Source organism: Pinus tabuliformis, chromosome 5_2 (assembly GCF_031772625.1).
Source record: "Pinus tabuliformis cultivar Carrire ecotype Pingquan chromosome 5_2, CPIR1, whole genome shotgun sequence".
NCBI classification, from domain to species: Eukaryota; Viridiplantae; Streptophyta; class Pinopsida; order Pinales; family Pinaceae; genus Pinus; species Pinus tabuliformis.
In genome coordinates, this window is record NC_142306.1 from 658436144 (window position 1) to 658454643 (window position 18500).

Below are 18500 nucleotides of genomic sequence, written 5' to 3' on the forward strand. Positions count from 1 at the left end.
TAGAGACAAGTGGGTCTTCAAGAACAAGTACAAATCAAATGGATTACTCAACAAGAACAGCGAAAGGATAGTGGACAATGGATTTATGCAAAAGGAAGGTGTTGATTATGAGGATACATTTTTCTCCCACAACAAAATGGGCCACCATCTTGAGTCTTTTTGGTTTGACTTCTTCGGGTGGCTGCAAAGTTCATTAAATAGATGTAACTTTTACTTTCTTGAATGGATACTTGAAAGATACTGTCTCATGGCTCAAATAGAAGGTTTTTTGCTGAGGGGAAAAGAATAGACAACATGTAAACTTACCAAATCCTTATATTGCCTAAAACAAACACCATGAGCTTGATATGAAATGTTAACTGAGCATCATCTAAAATTGAATTTCAACCACTTTAATTTTGATGGCGTAACTCTGTTTGTTAAGAAAGTTGGAAGAATTGTTATGTATCATTAAGATGAAATATTTGGTACACCTTTATTAATACTTGGGCATTGAAGTGGCTCAACATCTAAAGTACATATTCCCCTTCCAAAATAAGTACATTGAAGAATTGCTAAATAGTTTTGTCATGGATAAATTAAACCCTTTATATAGTCTGATGCAATAGAAATTTAAGCTCATATCAAAACAAGGGAATGATTTTGAGAATGAAACTAAGTACATACAAATTGTCGGAAGTCTTATCTACCTAACTACTAGTAGACTAGATATTTCATTTGTTATTGGAATTTTTTCTAAGTTTATGCAAAACACTTTGTGGAGGACACTTGTATTCTACAAAAAGAGTTATGAACTACTTAGAATTTACTCAAGGCTTTTGAATCAAATATTCATAGGTATATGAATTTAGTTTGATTGGATATTCAAACTATTTCATGGAGACAAAGAAAATGAAGTCTCGACTTCAAGCAAGTTCATGAGTCTTAGATCAATATCTATCTCATGGAGGTGACACAAACATTCAATTATATCAAATTCCACAAGGAATTAAGAATATGTGATATTTCTAGAAGAAACAAAGGAGATTTTTTGGCTTAGGAAAATACTTGAATATTTGTAGGTGAAACAAGCAAATTTTTCTCCTCCTCTAGTTGACAAGACTCCCGCAATCAAGTTGTCCAAGGATCCCAATTTCCATGATTGAACGAAACATATCAAAACAATGTAGCATTTAATTTGATATCATGTACAGACCAATAATATTCATTTAAGACAACCTTTCACAAATGAGAAAATTGCATGCATTTTTAGTAAAGCAATCTGAAGAAAAAAGTTTGAAAAACTGAGAATGATGCTTGGGCTCACAAACTAATCTAGGTTGCACAATGAATGAAATGAAATGAAAGAGAGGAAATGGAAAAAATAAAGAAATATAGAAGAGAGAATAGTAATATTTAAAACCCAACTTATATTGATAAGTAAATAATAGAATATCGTATAACACAAACTAACCAAAATGATGGAAGCTATCTTTGAAAGGAGAGAGATGGCAACTACATGTACTTTCAAAATCTATTACAAGAGGATGAAAGGATGTCAATTTGAACTAAATAAGGAATAATAAAATTCAAAAACCATAACCCTATAATATGAAGCACCAAAAGGTTTGCAACCACTGAGGTGGTTTGTTGGTTAATCAATTTCACTCGGGTGCAATGTTTTCATAAAATTTCTGTTTGGGGCACACAATAACATGTTAGAAATATCTTCTTGATGATTACAAATTTTGGCCATGGAAAAAGGGATTCCATGGCATCTAGTGGCCTCTGAAATCACCAAAAAACATCATTTAAGGCCTCAAAATGGCCCTCGAAGTTTGTGACTTGAAAAACCATAAAACAATTGCCAAGAAGATAGAGAACCATTGATTTTGTGGAATAGGTGGGTGGTCGTTCATATCCAATTAGATCACAAATACCCCTTTGTATTATGGGGGGAATATTGAACATAATCCTTTATTATATTTCTCACAAAAATTGCAAAAAAAGAAATCAGGAGAATATGAAGGATCCTTTATACATTAAAACCAAGGGTCACCTCCTTGTGTAAATTCACTTGCACATTAATAGAGAAAGTGAGGAGTTTCCTCTCATAGGTTGAATCGTACTATTTGTTCTTGGCAAACATATAATTTCATGAATTTATAATTTTTTTGTTAGATGGAATAACACATATTTCAATAAAATTGAAAAAATTCTATTACGTTTTCCGATTAGAAACACATTTCATTAAATTTGGAATCATGAAATGGATCTAGAATTTATAACTTTAACTATATTAAGTTTGAAAAATTAGTTAGCCCACTACTTTGAATGTATCTTTTCACCATATTTTTCAATAAAATTATTATGAGTTATTAATTTAATAATACATAGTTAAAAGAAGCTATGGATTAAAAATCAAAGTAGGCCATTTAGAATGCATTATCAATTAATTCTAAATTATTTGTTTTGTAAATTTTTTATCTTTACTCCCTTGGATCTGGGTGCAATCATGAAGACATTGATGTCCATGCACATTAAGTTAATAGTACCTCTAGTTTGGAAATAGAATTTGGCCGTGCACACAACTAGTCTTTCATTGCCATCCAGAAGATAGAGAGCCGGTGGTGTCAATTGTCAAGTCCATGCTCCCTCGAGAATTTAAAGCGCATTAAGCACTAGAATACTCCACTTTCTATTTGCAGCTACTGCCTACCATTAAAATGATGGCTCCTCTCACCTTGCAATTCAATTATGGATTTCGAGAGAAGGTGATTTGTCAATTGCCTCATACCCCTACATTCTATGGCATTATGTCCATGGTTAGAAAGTAAAGAAGGCCTAGTAGAGGAGGGCATGGGAAAGGTTGACCTCCTCACCCTTCCTTTCCTGGTCAAGGAGATGAGATCTTTGATATTGGAATTCTCCACCACTTTCGGTGCATGGTGACTGATGATGAATTTCTTGAGTTCCAAACCTTAGGATACCACCTTCGGGCCTTGTGCAACATTTTGGGATGTCATTACAAAGATTAGCATGCCATTAATTTGTAAAGAAGGGTCATGTGCTAGACTTGGGATATCACCTCCATCATGCTATGTTGACATATAGTCAAATTTCTCATCTGCTAGGCATGGAACTTCAGGGGTTTGATTCCCTGTCGACGAATATCATGTGTCATTTATCTTACTCCCTAGAACTCATAGGCACTCTTCATGCTAGGTCACACATTCCCTCTCCTCGTTGTCACCTACCTCGCCGCAACTTGATTTTGAATTGATCAAGCATGGTTCCTTCCCATGACTTAGGAAGAGGCCTCAGTTTCTAGACCAACGAACCTAACACCCATTCCAGTGGCTCCAAACAATGAATGGTTTAATTGCATGCTTCCTTTAGTCGCCCAGTCTCTTTCGAGGTTCCTATGCTCAATGACCTGGACTTCGACAAGTCACGCCCAATGGTTCAAGGGAATCCACTCGAGCATCATGCAGGATAACTAGACCTCTTAAGGAACTATGTTTGTTCATTTCTCATTTCCAACTTCTCTCAGTGGTGGAGCCACCTTTTTTGTACTCACAGTTTCTCTATTTAGTGGATAGCCTCTCATGCTGGCATTATCAATCTATCATATTTTGGTGCATTTTGGAGAATTGTAAAGTTTTGGAGGTTGATATTTTCTTAAAGAAAGGTCTCCAACTATAGATTGGATTAATCTAACTCAAAGTATGGATCAGAGGAGAATGCATATTTTTTGGCCTTTATTATCTATTCCGAGCCTTTGGTCGATTATGTTAAGTGTCTTTTTGTTTCTTCCATATCTTCAACTAGTTATAAGTTTTTTTTAGCGAACCATCAATTATTTTTGTGGTTCAAAGAAGTAAAACCATGTTTTTTCCTTGGGTTTTTTACCCAAAAAATCTCATATTATACTAGAAGCATATATGGTCTACATGTACAAATGAGCAGTTAGTCTCTTTTGAGACTTTTCTCTATGGCTCTCATTTCATTTTTGAGTCATGAAACTTTGATCATTCGTGTCAATTAGACCGTCTGTGGTCTCTTTGATAAGGTTGTGCCACACATTGTATGCATCTTTGATTCATTATGAATATCAATATGTTGTTGCAGCTTGCATTAAAAAAAATAATTCAATAAATAGTTCACGTTTGGTTGGCCTCTATGGGATTATATCAATTACAAATAATGTTGTTAAAATTTGAAATAAAAAATGTTAATATGGATTGGAAAATCAAATGTCATATTATGGTGAAAAGAGCTTAAAGGAATCCATTTATTTCTCATATCTTGAATGAGCTTGAATAATCCACTTAACACCGATTATCAATTAGTTATTCCACATTTTATTAGGAAACTTTTTTTCTTTGACATGGAGTCTTTTTCGAGAACAACAATGTCACATTTATGCACTAATATAAAACCACATGTTAGGTCAATAAATGATCAATAAATGGATTCTCGATTTATTGACTTATGTGAGATGATTGCATATATAAGTAATTGATTGAAGAATACATAGTTATAAAAAATTATGGATTGAAAATCAAATAGACCACATAGAACTCATTATCAATTAATTCTAATTTTTTTTGTAAAAAATATATCTTTAGCTACATTAAGATCTTAAATAATTTCAAAATTGCAGTACATTTATAAACTTATATCAATGCATGAAGCTAAATAAATTTCAATAAACGGGTTAATGTGTTGTTGGATTTGATCACATTATTTCTATTACAAATTATTTATAGATTGTATAGCTATAATGATTTTAGAATATGTAAAACAATGGAAAATTTGATGCTTTTTTGATAGAATGTTCAACAGAAAATATCAAAGAACAAAATGCAGTTAGCATCTGTAAGGGTTCTGGCCCATAATCCAACCTTTATTAATACAAAAATATAGTTGTCTCTTAAAAAAAAAGAATATTTGTACCTTTATTTACATTGAGAGTTATTTCAAAAGCTACATTTCACATTTATATATGAGTATTAGTGCACATAAGTAAATAGAAATCAATAAAAATAACTTTTTGCCTCATTGGATCATATAAGATGATTTTAATGACAAATTTCATTTAAGAATGCAAATTAAAATACACATAGACATTAAAAAAAACCTTAGTACAACACTATGAATGAAAAACTCCCTACAAATTTCCAAAAAATAAAAGTCATACAAATTGATTCACAAAAAACTATGTCCAAGTTTCATTAAAAAACCAGAATGTTATTCTGACCAAATTTATTAAAAAAATTGTCTTCATCGATTACAATAAAGTACATGTTCTATTGAACATTCAAATGTACTTATGTTTCTCTTTTATAAATGGAAATGAAACCTACATAAGCCAAGTATTTTTCTCTTGTCTTATATAGGATTTTATTAATATGTGATTTGACCGATATCCAATGAATTGAGATGGATGCTTTGATTTATCTATTAGAAACACATTTGATTCTTTATATTTATCTCCATATTGGGACCACCCATTCATTAATATTTTCTCATAGAATTTATTGTTCTCCTTGCTTTCACTTTCATTTGCAAATGGAAATCAAACTTGTCCCATATGAATTTAAAGTCCCCTATATTAATATTTTATTTTTGAAGTATTTGTTGGATGTACTTGTTAGTGACATATGATGTCCATATTACAACATCATAATCTTTTAAGCAATATTTTAATACTTCTGACTGAGAAAGCCTAAAAAACAAGACCTATAACTAAACTGCCATTCTAATTCTCTTTGAATATGACAAATTGGTTCATTCGTAGTGTATGATGGGAAGAATACTCCAACCATTCAAAGATCAAAAACATCTTTCGACTTACATTATTGACAATCTGCATCTATGTTGCAAACACATACATGACATTAACATATCACAACTTCAACACTTTTTTACTTAATAACATCAAAACATAACACTTCAATTTTTTTTAAAAATGATGTTAGTATATACTATGATTTTTTTTCCATTTGTAACAAATCAAATTTTATGAGTTAAATAGGGATGAAAAAACATTTACACTAGCCCCATTTAAGTGAACAAATTAATGATATGTCTACTTACATACAACCTAATACCTTTATTTAATTTGTATGGAACAAGTATTACATGAACATATTGACCCACCATTTAAATCGTTGATTTTAGGAGTAAGAATTATTTGTTTAGTCACAATTGATGAATATAATTTGAATAGTCCAATTCAAGTAGAAAAACTAATTATATGTTAATTTCCACATAAAACCTAATACACTTTCTAAATTTCAAACATACTAATAAATTATATATTATTTTTTATAATGTATCCCTTAGTTTCTTTTGGTGTTTATTTTAGTGCAAGATCTACTTCTATTGTTGGTGTTGCCTCCAACATACTATAGTTTTTTAACTTTTATGGAATAAGAGAAGTTATAAGAACAAAATAAAAATATTTTATTTCTACTAATGACAAACCAAACCACCAATATTTCTATTGGTATCATGAAATACAAGTCAACTTAAATTAATAAAGGCTACAAAATACAATAATAAATCATGATGCCATACATATAACAACCAATAATTCATATTATAGATAGTATATGTACATTTATGCATGAAATACACACTTTTCATCTAAATATCCTTCAAAGTTTCTTGTAAATATGTTTCCTTGATCAAATTATTCAATACTTTTCATAGCACATTGATCAACCAATATTAATTATCATTTGTTCCAGTGAATGGAGTAGCAAGAAACACATTTTCTTTTGGGATTTCTTTCACATTCTCAAGTGAACAATCCACTACCACAATATTAGTTGCATCATATTTGGTATGCTTTTCCCACACCCTTTTCAATGATTTAGGGGGTAAAACATTTTTCGGATTGCGAGTGAGCTTATGGCCCTTTGGTGGTTTACAATCTAAAGCAGTCTAGATAAACAAAAGTTGATATTTTGATTTTTCTAAAACCATTTTTTTTAGAACTATTGATGTTGTTTGCTTCAAAGTTGTCATCCAAATTGCAATGTCAAGAGATTTACTTTAAATACACATTTCAAGAAAAGCTTTTGCATCTGGTCAAAACTAGAATTTTTGTTTTGTTTTGTTTTGTATTGAGCAATCTACATCCTTTCGAATTTTCTCAATATGGCTTTTGTTGCACTATCATCAATGCTATAATAAATTATGTACTTTAAATCTAAAATAACTATTTTTTTTTCCATTTTTTTTGGCTGCAAAAACAGATAATCTAGTCAAACCACTTTATTAATGCTACAATTTTTTTAAGAAAGAATCGTTGAAAAAGCACAATTACCTTGAATATTTTTCCCACTATTTATAGATAAGGCAATATTTTTTTTCTATTATATTCATAGGACATGAAGAAAATATGTCAAATATTCAATCAAATGGAAATGATACTTCTTTTGACAAAATTTTGTAATATAATACATATTCAATACAACATTGACAACGAAATATGAACATTAGCAATGCAATACACACACATGTAACATTGTTCTAGTTGTTAGTTGTGTTCTTCTTATTTGTTCCTATAATAAACATATGAAATGTTATGATTGTCTAAAGCATTAAATCTTGTACCTAATATTCATAATTATAATCTTGCACCTCATCACTGAATTTGTCCTCATTTGTCACTAAAATAAACATATAAAATGTTTTGGATTTGTAAAAATGAAAAAAAAAAACATTAAATAAAAAGTAAATCTAGTTCACAAGTTATAGGTACCTGATATTATATATATTTGTTTCACTTTTAGTTGGTCAATGCCACTTTTCTCCTTACTTTTCACTATAATAAACATAAGAAGTGCTATAAATTCTGACAATGAATATAATTCACAACTAAATAGGAAAACGATAGATTAGGTTAAACTGTCAATATAATATTTTGATATTGATTATAGTTTTGTAGGACATTCCACTTATCATTGTAGTCATTCCTTTTATTTTTAACTATATTATTCATATCAAATACTATGAAACATGACAATGAAAATAATAGAGAGAGAGAGAGAGAGAGAGAGAGAGAGAGAGAGAGAGAGAGAGAGTTACAATGATTAACACTCATTTCCATCTCCATCATTTCATGGTCATTGTCTTGATCATTTATATTTCCCCACTTTCAACATTCTCTGTTTCAGAATCTCCATCATTAGTAGTAGACATTTTGACCATTAGTAATTCTAAGAAATAAAATATCCAAAGAATTATAAGTGGAGAAACAAAGGAAGTGCAATACCTGAATTTTTGAGGAAGTTAATGGTTCTTGGGTTTGATGGTTGGAAAGATCTATAACTATTCAATAACATTGTCATTTGTGACTATATTTGGATAACACATGAAATTCTTCTTGCATATGTACAAGAAACCTTGATTAAATTTGTCCCTGCATAAAGAGAAATAATCACATTTATACTGCTACATTTTTGGTTCTTTTTCAATGACTGTACCCATAAATCATAATCTATGTCGTTTTCATCAGTTGCGTCTTCAATAATGTGAGAGTATTTTGAACCCTCAAAATATTTCAAATGCAAATTATATAAATGTATAGTTAAAACTAAATCACATATATACCTATTTTGAGACTCATATTCATAAATGCTATTAGTCATTTTACAATTGAACAAGGATTTCTTTATGGAAATTTCCAAAGCCCTGTTTACTACATGAAGAAACCAAAGTTCCACTAACAGAACCATTGTAAAGTCATTCAGCTCATCTTTTCGATAAAATATCGAAGAAACTCAATATATTATCCCTTGTTTAATGCTTCTTATTTCATAGCCAACATATCCAAGAAAATAAGGTCACTATATAACGTTGGTTCCTACTGACAAGGAAAATACTACAAAAGTGTTGTCAAAAGACCACACCCTCATGAATGAGAACCATATTGGAAACCGTTGTCAAATTATTGAAATATTGTTGATCCATGGATTATTATTTTGGGAATTCTACATCCTTGTTGAGAAACGGTGTCTATTTTTATATTTCTTGTTCCTTTCAGATAAGTAGAGTATGCCACTGCTCTACAAACGTTGGAGAATGCAATATCACTTTTTTGATAATGCTCAATAATATTGGATGTAGTAAGAGTCATATCACTCAATTTCTCATTGTGAATTATATAATATGCAACCATTGCATCCGATATTGTTCTTTGGGGTTCCAATTTATTGCAATAATCTTTTTGTTTTATGGCACTTGTTGGATAATTAGGTGGAATAGAAAATAGAATCATTCCATCCAATAACTTATCTACTACTGAAGAAATTTCTTTTATAGGTAGTCCTTGAAGGGGCAAAGAGAAGTAGTTATAAAATGTGTGGTCTAACTGTCATGTACTTCTCTAATTATGGCTAACTTGGAGAAAATTTCAATATCCCTAGTTCATAACAACTAAAAACTGTGTCCCATTTATCCCAAGTAGCTTGATCAAAATATCGAAGAATTTTTTTATCAACAAAATTTGAACTTGGGCAGTCAAAGGAGCACAAAATTTCATCATTATAATTATGTTCATTATAATACCTATTAAAAATATGTATTCATTTAATTTTCAAATGGAATCATGGCTTCTTGAATTGCATCACTCGCATATGTATAAAATTATTATATTGAAGATCAATATTATTTTACTAAATTCTGATAACATATTCTTTTATTACCACTACTTTGCAAATATTATTTTCCTTTCTATAACACAAATTTCTTTATTAGAATGAATATTATTTTATTACAAATTGATCTCTTTTCATATTTAAAAATAAATTAATTGAAGGGCATTTATAGGAGTATTCATGTATGTTTCCATCTATTTAAACGTTTTTTAAAATTCAAAATCTTATTGTAGAGTATAGATATAATTTGAATGGTAAAAGATAAATATTTATTTTATGATCAAAGTTAGGATCTTTTTTGTTATCTAAGGTGGCTTTTTTAGTTTCCTCTATTTTTTCCTAATTAAGTTTCACATTCTTAGGTAATATTCCTTTAGGCATCCTTAAAGTATGCTGAGAAATGACCAAGTGAGTCAAGATCTGATCACACCCTAGGGTTTTGTCTTGTAGCCTCCCATGGCAGTTTCAAGGGGGGGTTCAAGAGTCCCCTCCTTCAGTGAAGTTCTCACTGGTAAAGGGAAGAGAAGGAATCCTACTTATTTACCAAACTTACCTCATTCAACGCCTTCAAAAATCAAACTGCTAATAACTCGGGAGAGGGAGGTGTAGGAAAGGATTCATACATTCATCCAACCAGTATCTACTAGATCTAGTGGGAAGCAAAAATCTTAGACATACGAAGCCAATCCTTGTAAACCAAAGACCAAGAAATTTCCATCTCTGAAAATACAGGACCCAAATGTAGCAAAATATAGAAAATATATGCAGGATCACATAGTCATTTTCAAATATATGGGCTTCTTGCCTGTAGAGAAAGCTTTACATTGGTGGATCCAAGTGAAATGGAAGCCAAAAGGAGGGATCAAGATCCAGCTTAGATCAAAAGGGTTCTTCATAGTGATTTTTGACCTAGTTGAGGAGAAGGACTGCATCTTTGAAGGATGTCCCTATTTCTTAAACTTTACAAGCCTTTGCGTGAGATTTTGGAAAGAGAAATTCATGCTAGAGAAGGATAACTTCACAAGATTCCTAGTTTGGATTAGGCTCTACCTCTTGACCAAATAATACTAGTCACTATCTATCGTCAAAGGGATAAGGGATATTCTCAAAGAATATATCAAAATTTTGGAAGGAACCCGTGTCAGCTGCTATATCTCCTACGCTGATGTATGTGCCTATCTGGGCAGTCTAGGGGCTATCCCGGAATCCATTAAGATAGTATTCATAGATGAAATATGGATGCATATCATAGACTATTAACACATCCCCTTCAGATGTCGTAAATGCACAAGCATGGCCATCTTCTTAGGGACTGACATCAAAACATCACTCAGGCAGCCAACTCTTAAGATCAACAAAAAATGGATAAGCAAGGCTTCACTAAGGTAGCCTATCTGAACATGAACAATAGAAAGTCTCAAGGTAAGTCAAACCCACCTAGACAAGCCAACAAGAACCAATTTGAAACACTTGGTGAAGAGTAGGAAGAGAAAGAACGAGATGAAATTGAAACAAAATTTGATGCCAATGAACATACACTCACCCCTCTGATGAACTAGGGGAAAGAACCGGCCCCTCGAGCATCCAAAGCTTAACCAAGCAAGAATATCATGACATTGAAATGGATCTTGAAGCCAATAATGAATCAGTAGAAGAAAAGTTGATTGAAGAAGTTTTAGGGGACATAGATCTCAACCAAATTGTGGAAGCCTAGGATATGAGAGGACTGAAGGCCATCCTGCATGAATACTTGCAAAAAATACATAAGGTGTATCTTTATCAGGAGGATCTAAAGCTAGAAATAGATAAGAAACAAAATGGACCACTCAATAAGATACACATCAATTCCAACATACTAGTAGAACCATACAATACAAAAGGAGCAGGGAGGAAGCACAGGAGAAAGATCACCTATCAAATATTGCAAGAGTTGGGAAAAAGGTTGATTACTGAAGGAAAGGTAAGGGCTTTAGTATTAACTCAAAAATTTTCCTTATGAAGATTATTTCTTGGAATATGAGAGGTATTAATGAACCCACAAAGAGGATACTCCTCAAACATAAGATCATGGAAAGTAAACTAAAAATATTTTTCACACGAGAGGAAGATGTAGGATTAGAAGAAATCCCTTTTCTCCAAAAGCAATGTTGGAAGGGTTATGATACAATTGCAACTACTGCCAAAGGAACAATGGGAAACATGCTCATTCTTTGGAATGAAAGCTTGTTAGTCCTTAAAACCTCTATAGTAGCCCCCAACATCCTATCAGTAGTTTTCCAAATCTTCGACACTTCGAAACCCTATGTATCTCAAATGTTTATGGGCCTCATCATGTCGAGGAAATAATCAACATGATATACACTCTAGAAAGAATTCAATAATAACTTCCAAGCACCCATAGGATCATGGGAGGAAATTTCAATATGATTCTCAACTTATCAGAAAAGAGGAGGCCTGAGAAGACTAGACATAGATGCATAAGATTTTAGAGTAGCAATAGACCAGATATAGATGGTTAATGTAGAGACTCAATATAGTACCTACATCTGGAACAAAAAAAGAGGAGGAGATAGACAAATTTCTTCCTGCCTACACCGGTTCCTCATCTCAAATTCAATCCTCTTAAGAATGCAGGAAATAGAGGGAAAAATCCTACCATTGGCAGGATTAGACCATTGGCCTTTAACCGTTGAAATAAAGCTCACAGTGGCTCCTTAAAACAAACCATTTATGTTTGAATCCTTTTGTTTGGATCACCAAGAATTTCAAACAAAAGTGGAGTGGTGGTAAGAGGATCTACTCCTACAAGGATCCCTACTGTTCCTCTTCAAGCAAAAGCTGGAGCACATCAAGGAAATGGAATAAGGAGATCTTTGGGGATATCCTAAAGGTGAAAAGGCACTAGAGAAGAAAATGGAAGAGCTTCAACAACATATCATTCTCAATGGGACCCCTTATTAACTGAGACAAAGGGAAGAGACCTACAAGAATAGTGGGAGACAAGAGCCAATCAAGACGAGAAACTTTGGCTGAAAAAATCAAGAATGCAATGGCTGAAATGTGGGGAGCCTAACACAAAATGTTTCGAAGGGTCCATGATCTAGAACAAAACGAAAAATAGGATCTTCTCTCTCAGTACAGAGGAATACTTGACAATCCACTCCCACAAGGATATATCAATCGATCTCATCTCCTATTTTGGGAATCTCCTCACTGAACTGGTTCAAGATATAGGGCCAACAATACAGCAAATAGTTCAGAACATCCAACCAATTATGACTGATAGCCATAACTCCATGTTGCTTAAATAAAAAATTTGAGCAAGAGGTGGAAGAGTAAGCCATGTCAGTTCCCTCAGGGAAAGCCCCCAAACCCTATGGCTTCATCACATACTTCTTTATATCATGTTGGCCCATAATCAAATAAGAAGTACACACCCTTGTGGAGGATTCAAGGCGAGGAAGGACAATTCTCAAATCCTTCAATGCCACTTTGCTGACCTTGTTCCCAAACGAAGAAAGAGTTGACACCCTTGATAGGTATCGCCCCATAGAAATCTATAATGTCATTTATAAGATTATTACAAAAATCATTACTAATAGCCTCAAACCACTCTGCCCTCTCCTTATCACTAATATCCATTCAAGCTACGTTAAAGGCATGCAAATCCTTGACAGCGTAATCCTGTCTCATGAAACTATTGACTCTCTTAAAACTTCCAATCAACCCGGAATGTTGATGCAGTTGGATATGTCTAAGGCTTTTGACAAGATCAACTAGCAGTATATGAGAGAGTTACTCAAAGATTTTGGTTTTCATCAAGACAAGATAGACTAGATTATGACCCTCACATCTAAAGGATTCTTCTCTATCCTCATCAATGGAGACCTTTCTCAACCCTTCTCCCCATCTTGAGGGATTAGATAAGGTGACCCTTTATCCCCCTTCCTATTCATCCTCATGGCTAAAGGCTTCGGGAGGACCATATCTACAGCTGTGGACAATAAATATTTAACTCATTTGAAGCTTCATGACTCTGGCATAACATCCACTGATCAACAGTTCATGTATGACACTCTTATAATGGGTGTACCAACTGTTGTCGAAACCTTTTCTCAGAACCCTCGAGCACTATGGTCAATCTTCAGAAATCAAAAATCTTCTTTTTCAATACCCCTCTCTCCATCCAAAGGAACATTACCAGAATCTTAGGGTTTCAAAACTACACCTTACCTTCAAAATATCTTAGGGTGCCCCTGATAGACAAAGCTCTTAGGAAATCCACTAGGGAAGACCTCCTCTCCAAGCTTCACAAAAAATTAGTTGTAACGGCCCTAGTAAAAATTCCATGTAATAAAAGTAAATAAAGGCAAAATAATAACCATGGATGATGGGACACGTATTCCAAGCTGAATGTTGGGAAAAATCCTAGTGATGGGGATCACTTGTGATTGTTTATGGCTAAAGAAATTAGCAAAGGAAGTGAATAAGTCTTTGGAAAGGAAAAATGGAATTTTTGGCACAATTATTTATGAAAATAATGGAAATTGGGAGAAAAGCAAGGTGAAAGGTCACAAGTTTCATGTGAGGAGGAAAATGAAGGAAAAAATGGAAAATGAAGAAAATAGAGGCCTCATTCATAAAAAGGCTTCTGAGGATTAGTTGGTAACCTTTTGTCAATTCAGTTTTGGAGCTCTCCCATTATTCTCTCTCTCTCATACTCTTGGAGACTTAGAGTTTTCTTGGAGCACTCTTGGTGGGTGTGGCATACATGGATTCTTGGAGTAAGAAGGCAAAGGAAGGGTAGGAAATCACAAGAAGGCATCAAGATCAGTAACTACATCATATTTTCTTGCAGGTATAGAGTTGCAAGTATGTTTCCTTCAATAGTTTTTGCATGCATGGCATATGCATGTGGTTTGTTGTTGTGATCTGTCATTGGCATGGAGGATGGTCGGGATTGACAATAGATTGCCTAGCCTTTCCATTTCTTGGATAGGCATGGTGATTGTGGGTTTATTTCCTTGTTGTGTTTTGGCTGGTTCTCATGTTTCCTTAGCTTGGGTTGAGCTATTAGTCCCCTAGCATTGGTTGGGAAAATGCTTTGGATCCCTGGAACAACTCGGGTTGAGTTGCTAGTCTTGTAGCCTGGGTTGGACAAATGATTTGGAACCCTTGGTGGTTTGGGTTACTAGTCCCATAGGCTTGGTGGGACAAATGCTCTGGAGCCTGGTAAAAGTTATGGGTTGAGTTAATAGTCTCGTAGCTAGGTTGGGGAAATGCTATGGAGCCTTGGATGGTTGGGATAGAGATTGATCTAATGATGGTTTTGTGATTTCCAACCATGAGGTGGAATCATTGTTTGATGGGTTCAGCTGGATGGCCTTTAGAAGCCCTAGATAATTTTTGAATGACGTGTTCTATGAGATCCCACATTCATTCTTGAAATATGGAATAGGGGTGAATGACTGTAGAGACATTGGCTAATCCATTCTGCGGTTGGGTGGAACATGGAAGTCCCATCCCCGGTTTGGATTTTGAATAATTAATGAAAGGTTATTTATCCTTGTATTTATATGATCATTTTTATGGATTGTATGTGCTCTATGTGTCTGTTCTTTCATGAGTATTTTCGTCCCTATTATGGTGGTTATGTATATGTTTTATGACAACATCCAGGTATGGATTTCCTCATGTTTTTACTTGTAATTGAATGATCAATGTATCTATGACCTAATGCATGTAATGGTAGTTGATGTGTTGAGGCATCAGTGGTTCTTAGTGATTCTCAGCTAAGTACGAGACTCCTATGCTTTGAATTGTTAATTACAGCTATAGATTACACATTTGCAATATGTTTGACAAAATCCCTGTCATGGCTAGTAGGGGTCGAGTCGAGGTCTTGAACAAGTATTTTCTTTAGTACTGTCCTTTCCATGTTATTTTACTAATATGAATAGATGGTTCAATTCTAGGCAGTGAGAGTAACTTTGAGTTGCTGGTCACACTCATACCTATAGCGTGGGAGCGACTAAGCCTTAATTTGTCTAAAAGATCAGTGAGACTCCAAGGAAAGTTGTCTAAAGTATTGGATTGGTTCCTGAGGGTCCTATAGCCGATAGTTAATCTCTATATGGTGTGTTTCTACTGGTTCCAAATCCTTAACATGGCTTAGGAGGTTGAATCAAATCATAGTGGCCTCTCGTCGCATGTTTATCTCAGTTGGATGAATTCTTGGGTAGATGTTGGAGGAGGGTGTTATAGAGTGGTATTAGAGGATGGTTCAACCCTCAAAATGAATGGGCTATGTGTTGGTCATGCATGCATGTCAGTTGCCTATGTGTCTCTCACCCTTGCATTCCATGTGCGTCTTGCATTTTCATAATGTTGTTCATGGTTGTGGTGATGTCGTAATGTGAAATTTGAGGTGTTATTATAGAATGCATCACTGTGAGTGTATGATTGGTTACATGTTGATTTATATCGCGTACATGTATCATTGTATTATGCTTGGTTACATTCTTGCATGTTTGGTTACATTGTTGTATGGTTGGTTGCATGTATCATTCTTGCAGGCTTGATTTCAAGTAATGTTCATTCAAGCTTGGTTATATGTGTTTACGCATATGTGTGGAAGATTATGCATCGTGTATGCATGTCCATGTTTGCATGTGGTCAAGTGTATAGTGACATAAGGATGGTGGTTTTCATGCATGAGGTCGTGGTCTGTGTTGTTGTTGAGGTCATGCATTGATGAATGGACCTTATCTAGAATGACGGTTGCATGGTCATATGCTTATGTTTTATGTTTCTATATGTTTTCATGATTATGTTATACATGTATCACACTAATTTGTTGATCTTGCAGACAAGGTATCCTCCCTGAGATACACTAAGGTACGTTGTTTTATTGTGATTTTGTTTAGTTGACATGATATACCTTGTAGGAAGAAATATCAAACGGCTAGCAAGATGGTTGACTATAAAGAATCTCCCTATGAATTTAAAGAGCAGTATAGTGTTGGGAACTCTTTCGACTTGGTAGTGACACTAAGAATCTTAAAGGAAGAGATAAGGAGTTGTAAGGAAGATAATGACAGAATCATCCAAGCATAGGAAAAGTTAGTAGAGGTAAATACAATCATACTTCAGAGCTTGTCAAATTTTCAGTGGCAGGGACCGCTTCATATGAGCCATGAGAAGGAGGATAGAACTAATGGGGCATATGGTAGTAGATCGCATGGTGGTCGCATATCAGATAAACATGACACAATTAGAGATGGAAAATTGTTGGACACTCCAGATAGGAGAAGGGATAGACACAGGTATGAATCTAGTTCTGATTCAGATAAGCACTATGACCATGATAAGGGGTATTTTCAAGATTAGTTTAAGAAAATGAAGCCACCTACTTTTGATGGAGAGGTAAATAAATCGCAAGATGCAGAAACATGGTTACTTGGCATGAGGAAATTCTTCAGGTTGCATGACTATTCAAAGAGTATTAATGCTAGAGTGGCTACATTCGGTCTCAAAGGAAAAGAAGACATTTGGTGGGAAGACGTGAATAATGTCAGAGGTATAAATGAGGAAGATTTGGCTTGGAGTGAGTTTGAGTGGCTATTAAAGAAGAAGTATTTATCAGAAAGATACTTTGATGACAGGGAAAAGTAATTTTATGAGCTAAAGATGGGGTCCATAATAGATGATGAGTACACTAGTAGATTCTTGGAGTTGTTGAGGTATGTGCTTTACCTCAAGGAGGAGAAGGATAAGATTTAGAGATTCGTTAGTGGGTTACTAGCTGCATTTAAAGACATGATTGAGTTCGATGAGCCTTGATCATTAGAGGAGGCCATATGAAAACTAAAGAATTTCTATGAACAATCAAAGCACTGAACTGAGATGAAGCTAGCTTGGAGAGGTAATGCAAAGAATAAAGGAAAATGGGACAAGAAGCAAGTAAGACCACAGGACACAGGTAACAAGGAGAATGTCGCACCACTTAAGAGGTTCAATGCATCACATAGAGGACAGTAAGATAGATCTGAGGAGTAGAATTAAGAGCTTGTGCAATGTTGGACTCGTGGAGGAGATCATCGTAGGAGGGATGTCCACAGTACAAGAGTGGTAGGCCTATATATATAGTGTGCAGGAGGCACATACTATTGTAGATGTTGGTCAGAGTATTCCACTTATCTATGTGGCATTGGATAACAAACATGCATATCATTAGGCATCTATCCTTGAGATGGACGGTAAGCATTGTGATCAAGTTATTTCAATTTTTATTGACCACGTATCTAATTATAGCTATGTTAGTCCTGACTTGGTGGATAAGTGTGGTTTGAGTAAGGAATTGCATGCAGAGTCTTGGTTAGTGTAGTTGGCTACAGGTACGAAGAAACGAGTTCATCATTGGGTAAGATCTTGTGTGCTTGACTTGAATGGTTTTCCTACCACAACACATTTGAATGCATTACCATTGGGTTCATACAGTATGTTGTTGGGCATGGACTAGTTGTATCTTCATAAAACCAAGGTAGACTGTTATGACAAAACTATTGAGTGTGTTGATGACAATGGAGAACTAAGATTCTTACAAGGTAAGAAGAAAGCTACATCAGTTAGGATGGTGAAAACTATGCAAGCAAAGCGTAGATGCAGGAAAGGGTGTAAGTTAGTCGCAGTGCACATTTCTAGTGATAAGGGTAAAGATGTTGGGGATATGGATGTGTTGAGCAGGTACCCAGTTTTGCATCGGTTCAAGGATGTATTTCCTGAGTACATTATAGAGTTTCCACCTCATAGGGAGGTATACTTTTCTTTTTAGTTAGTGCTAGGGGA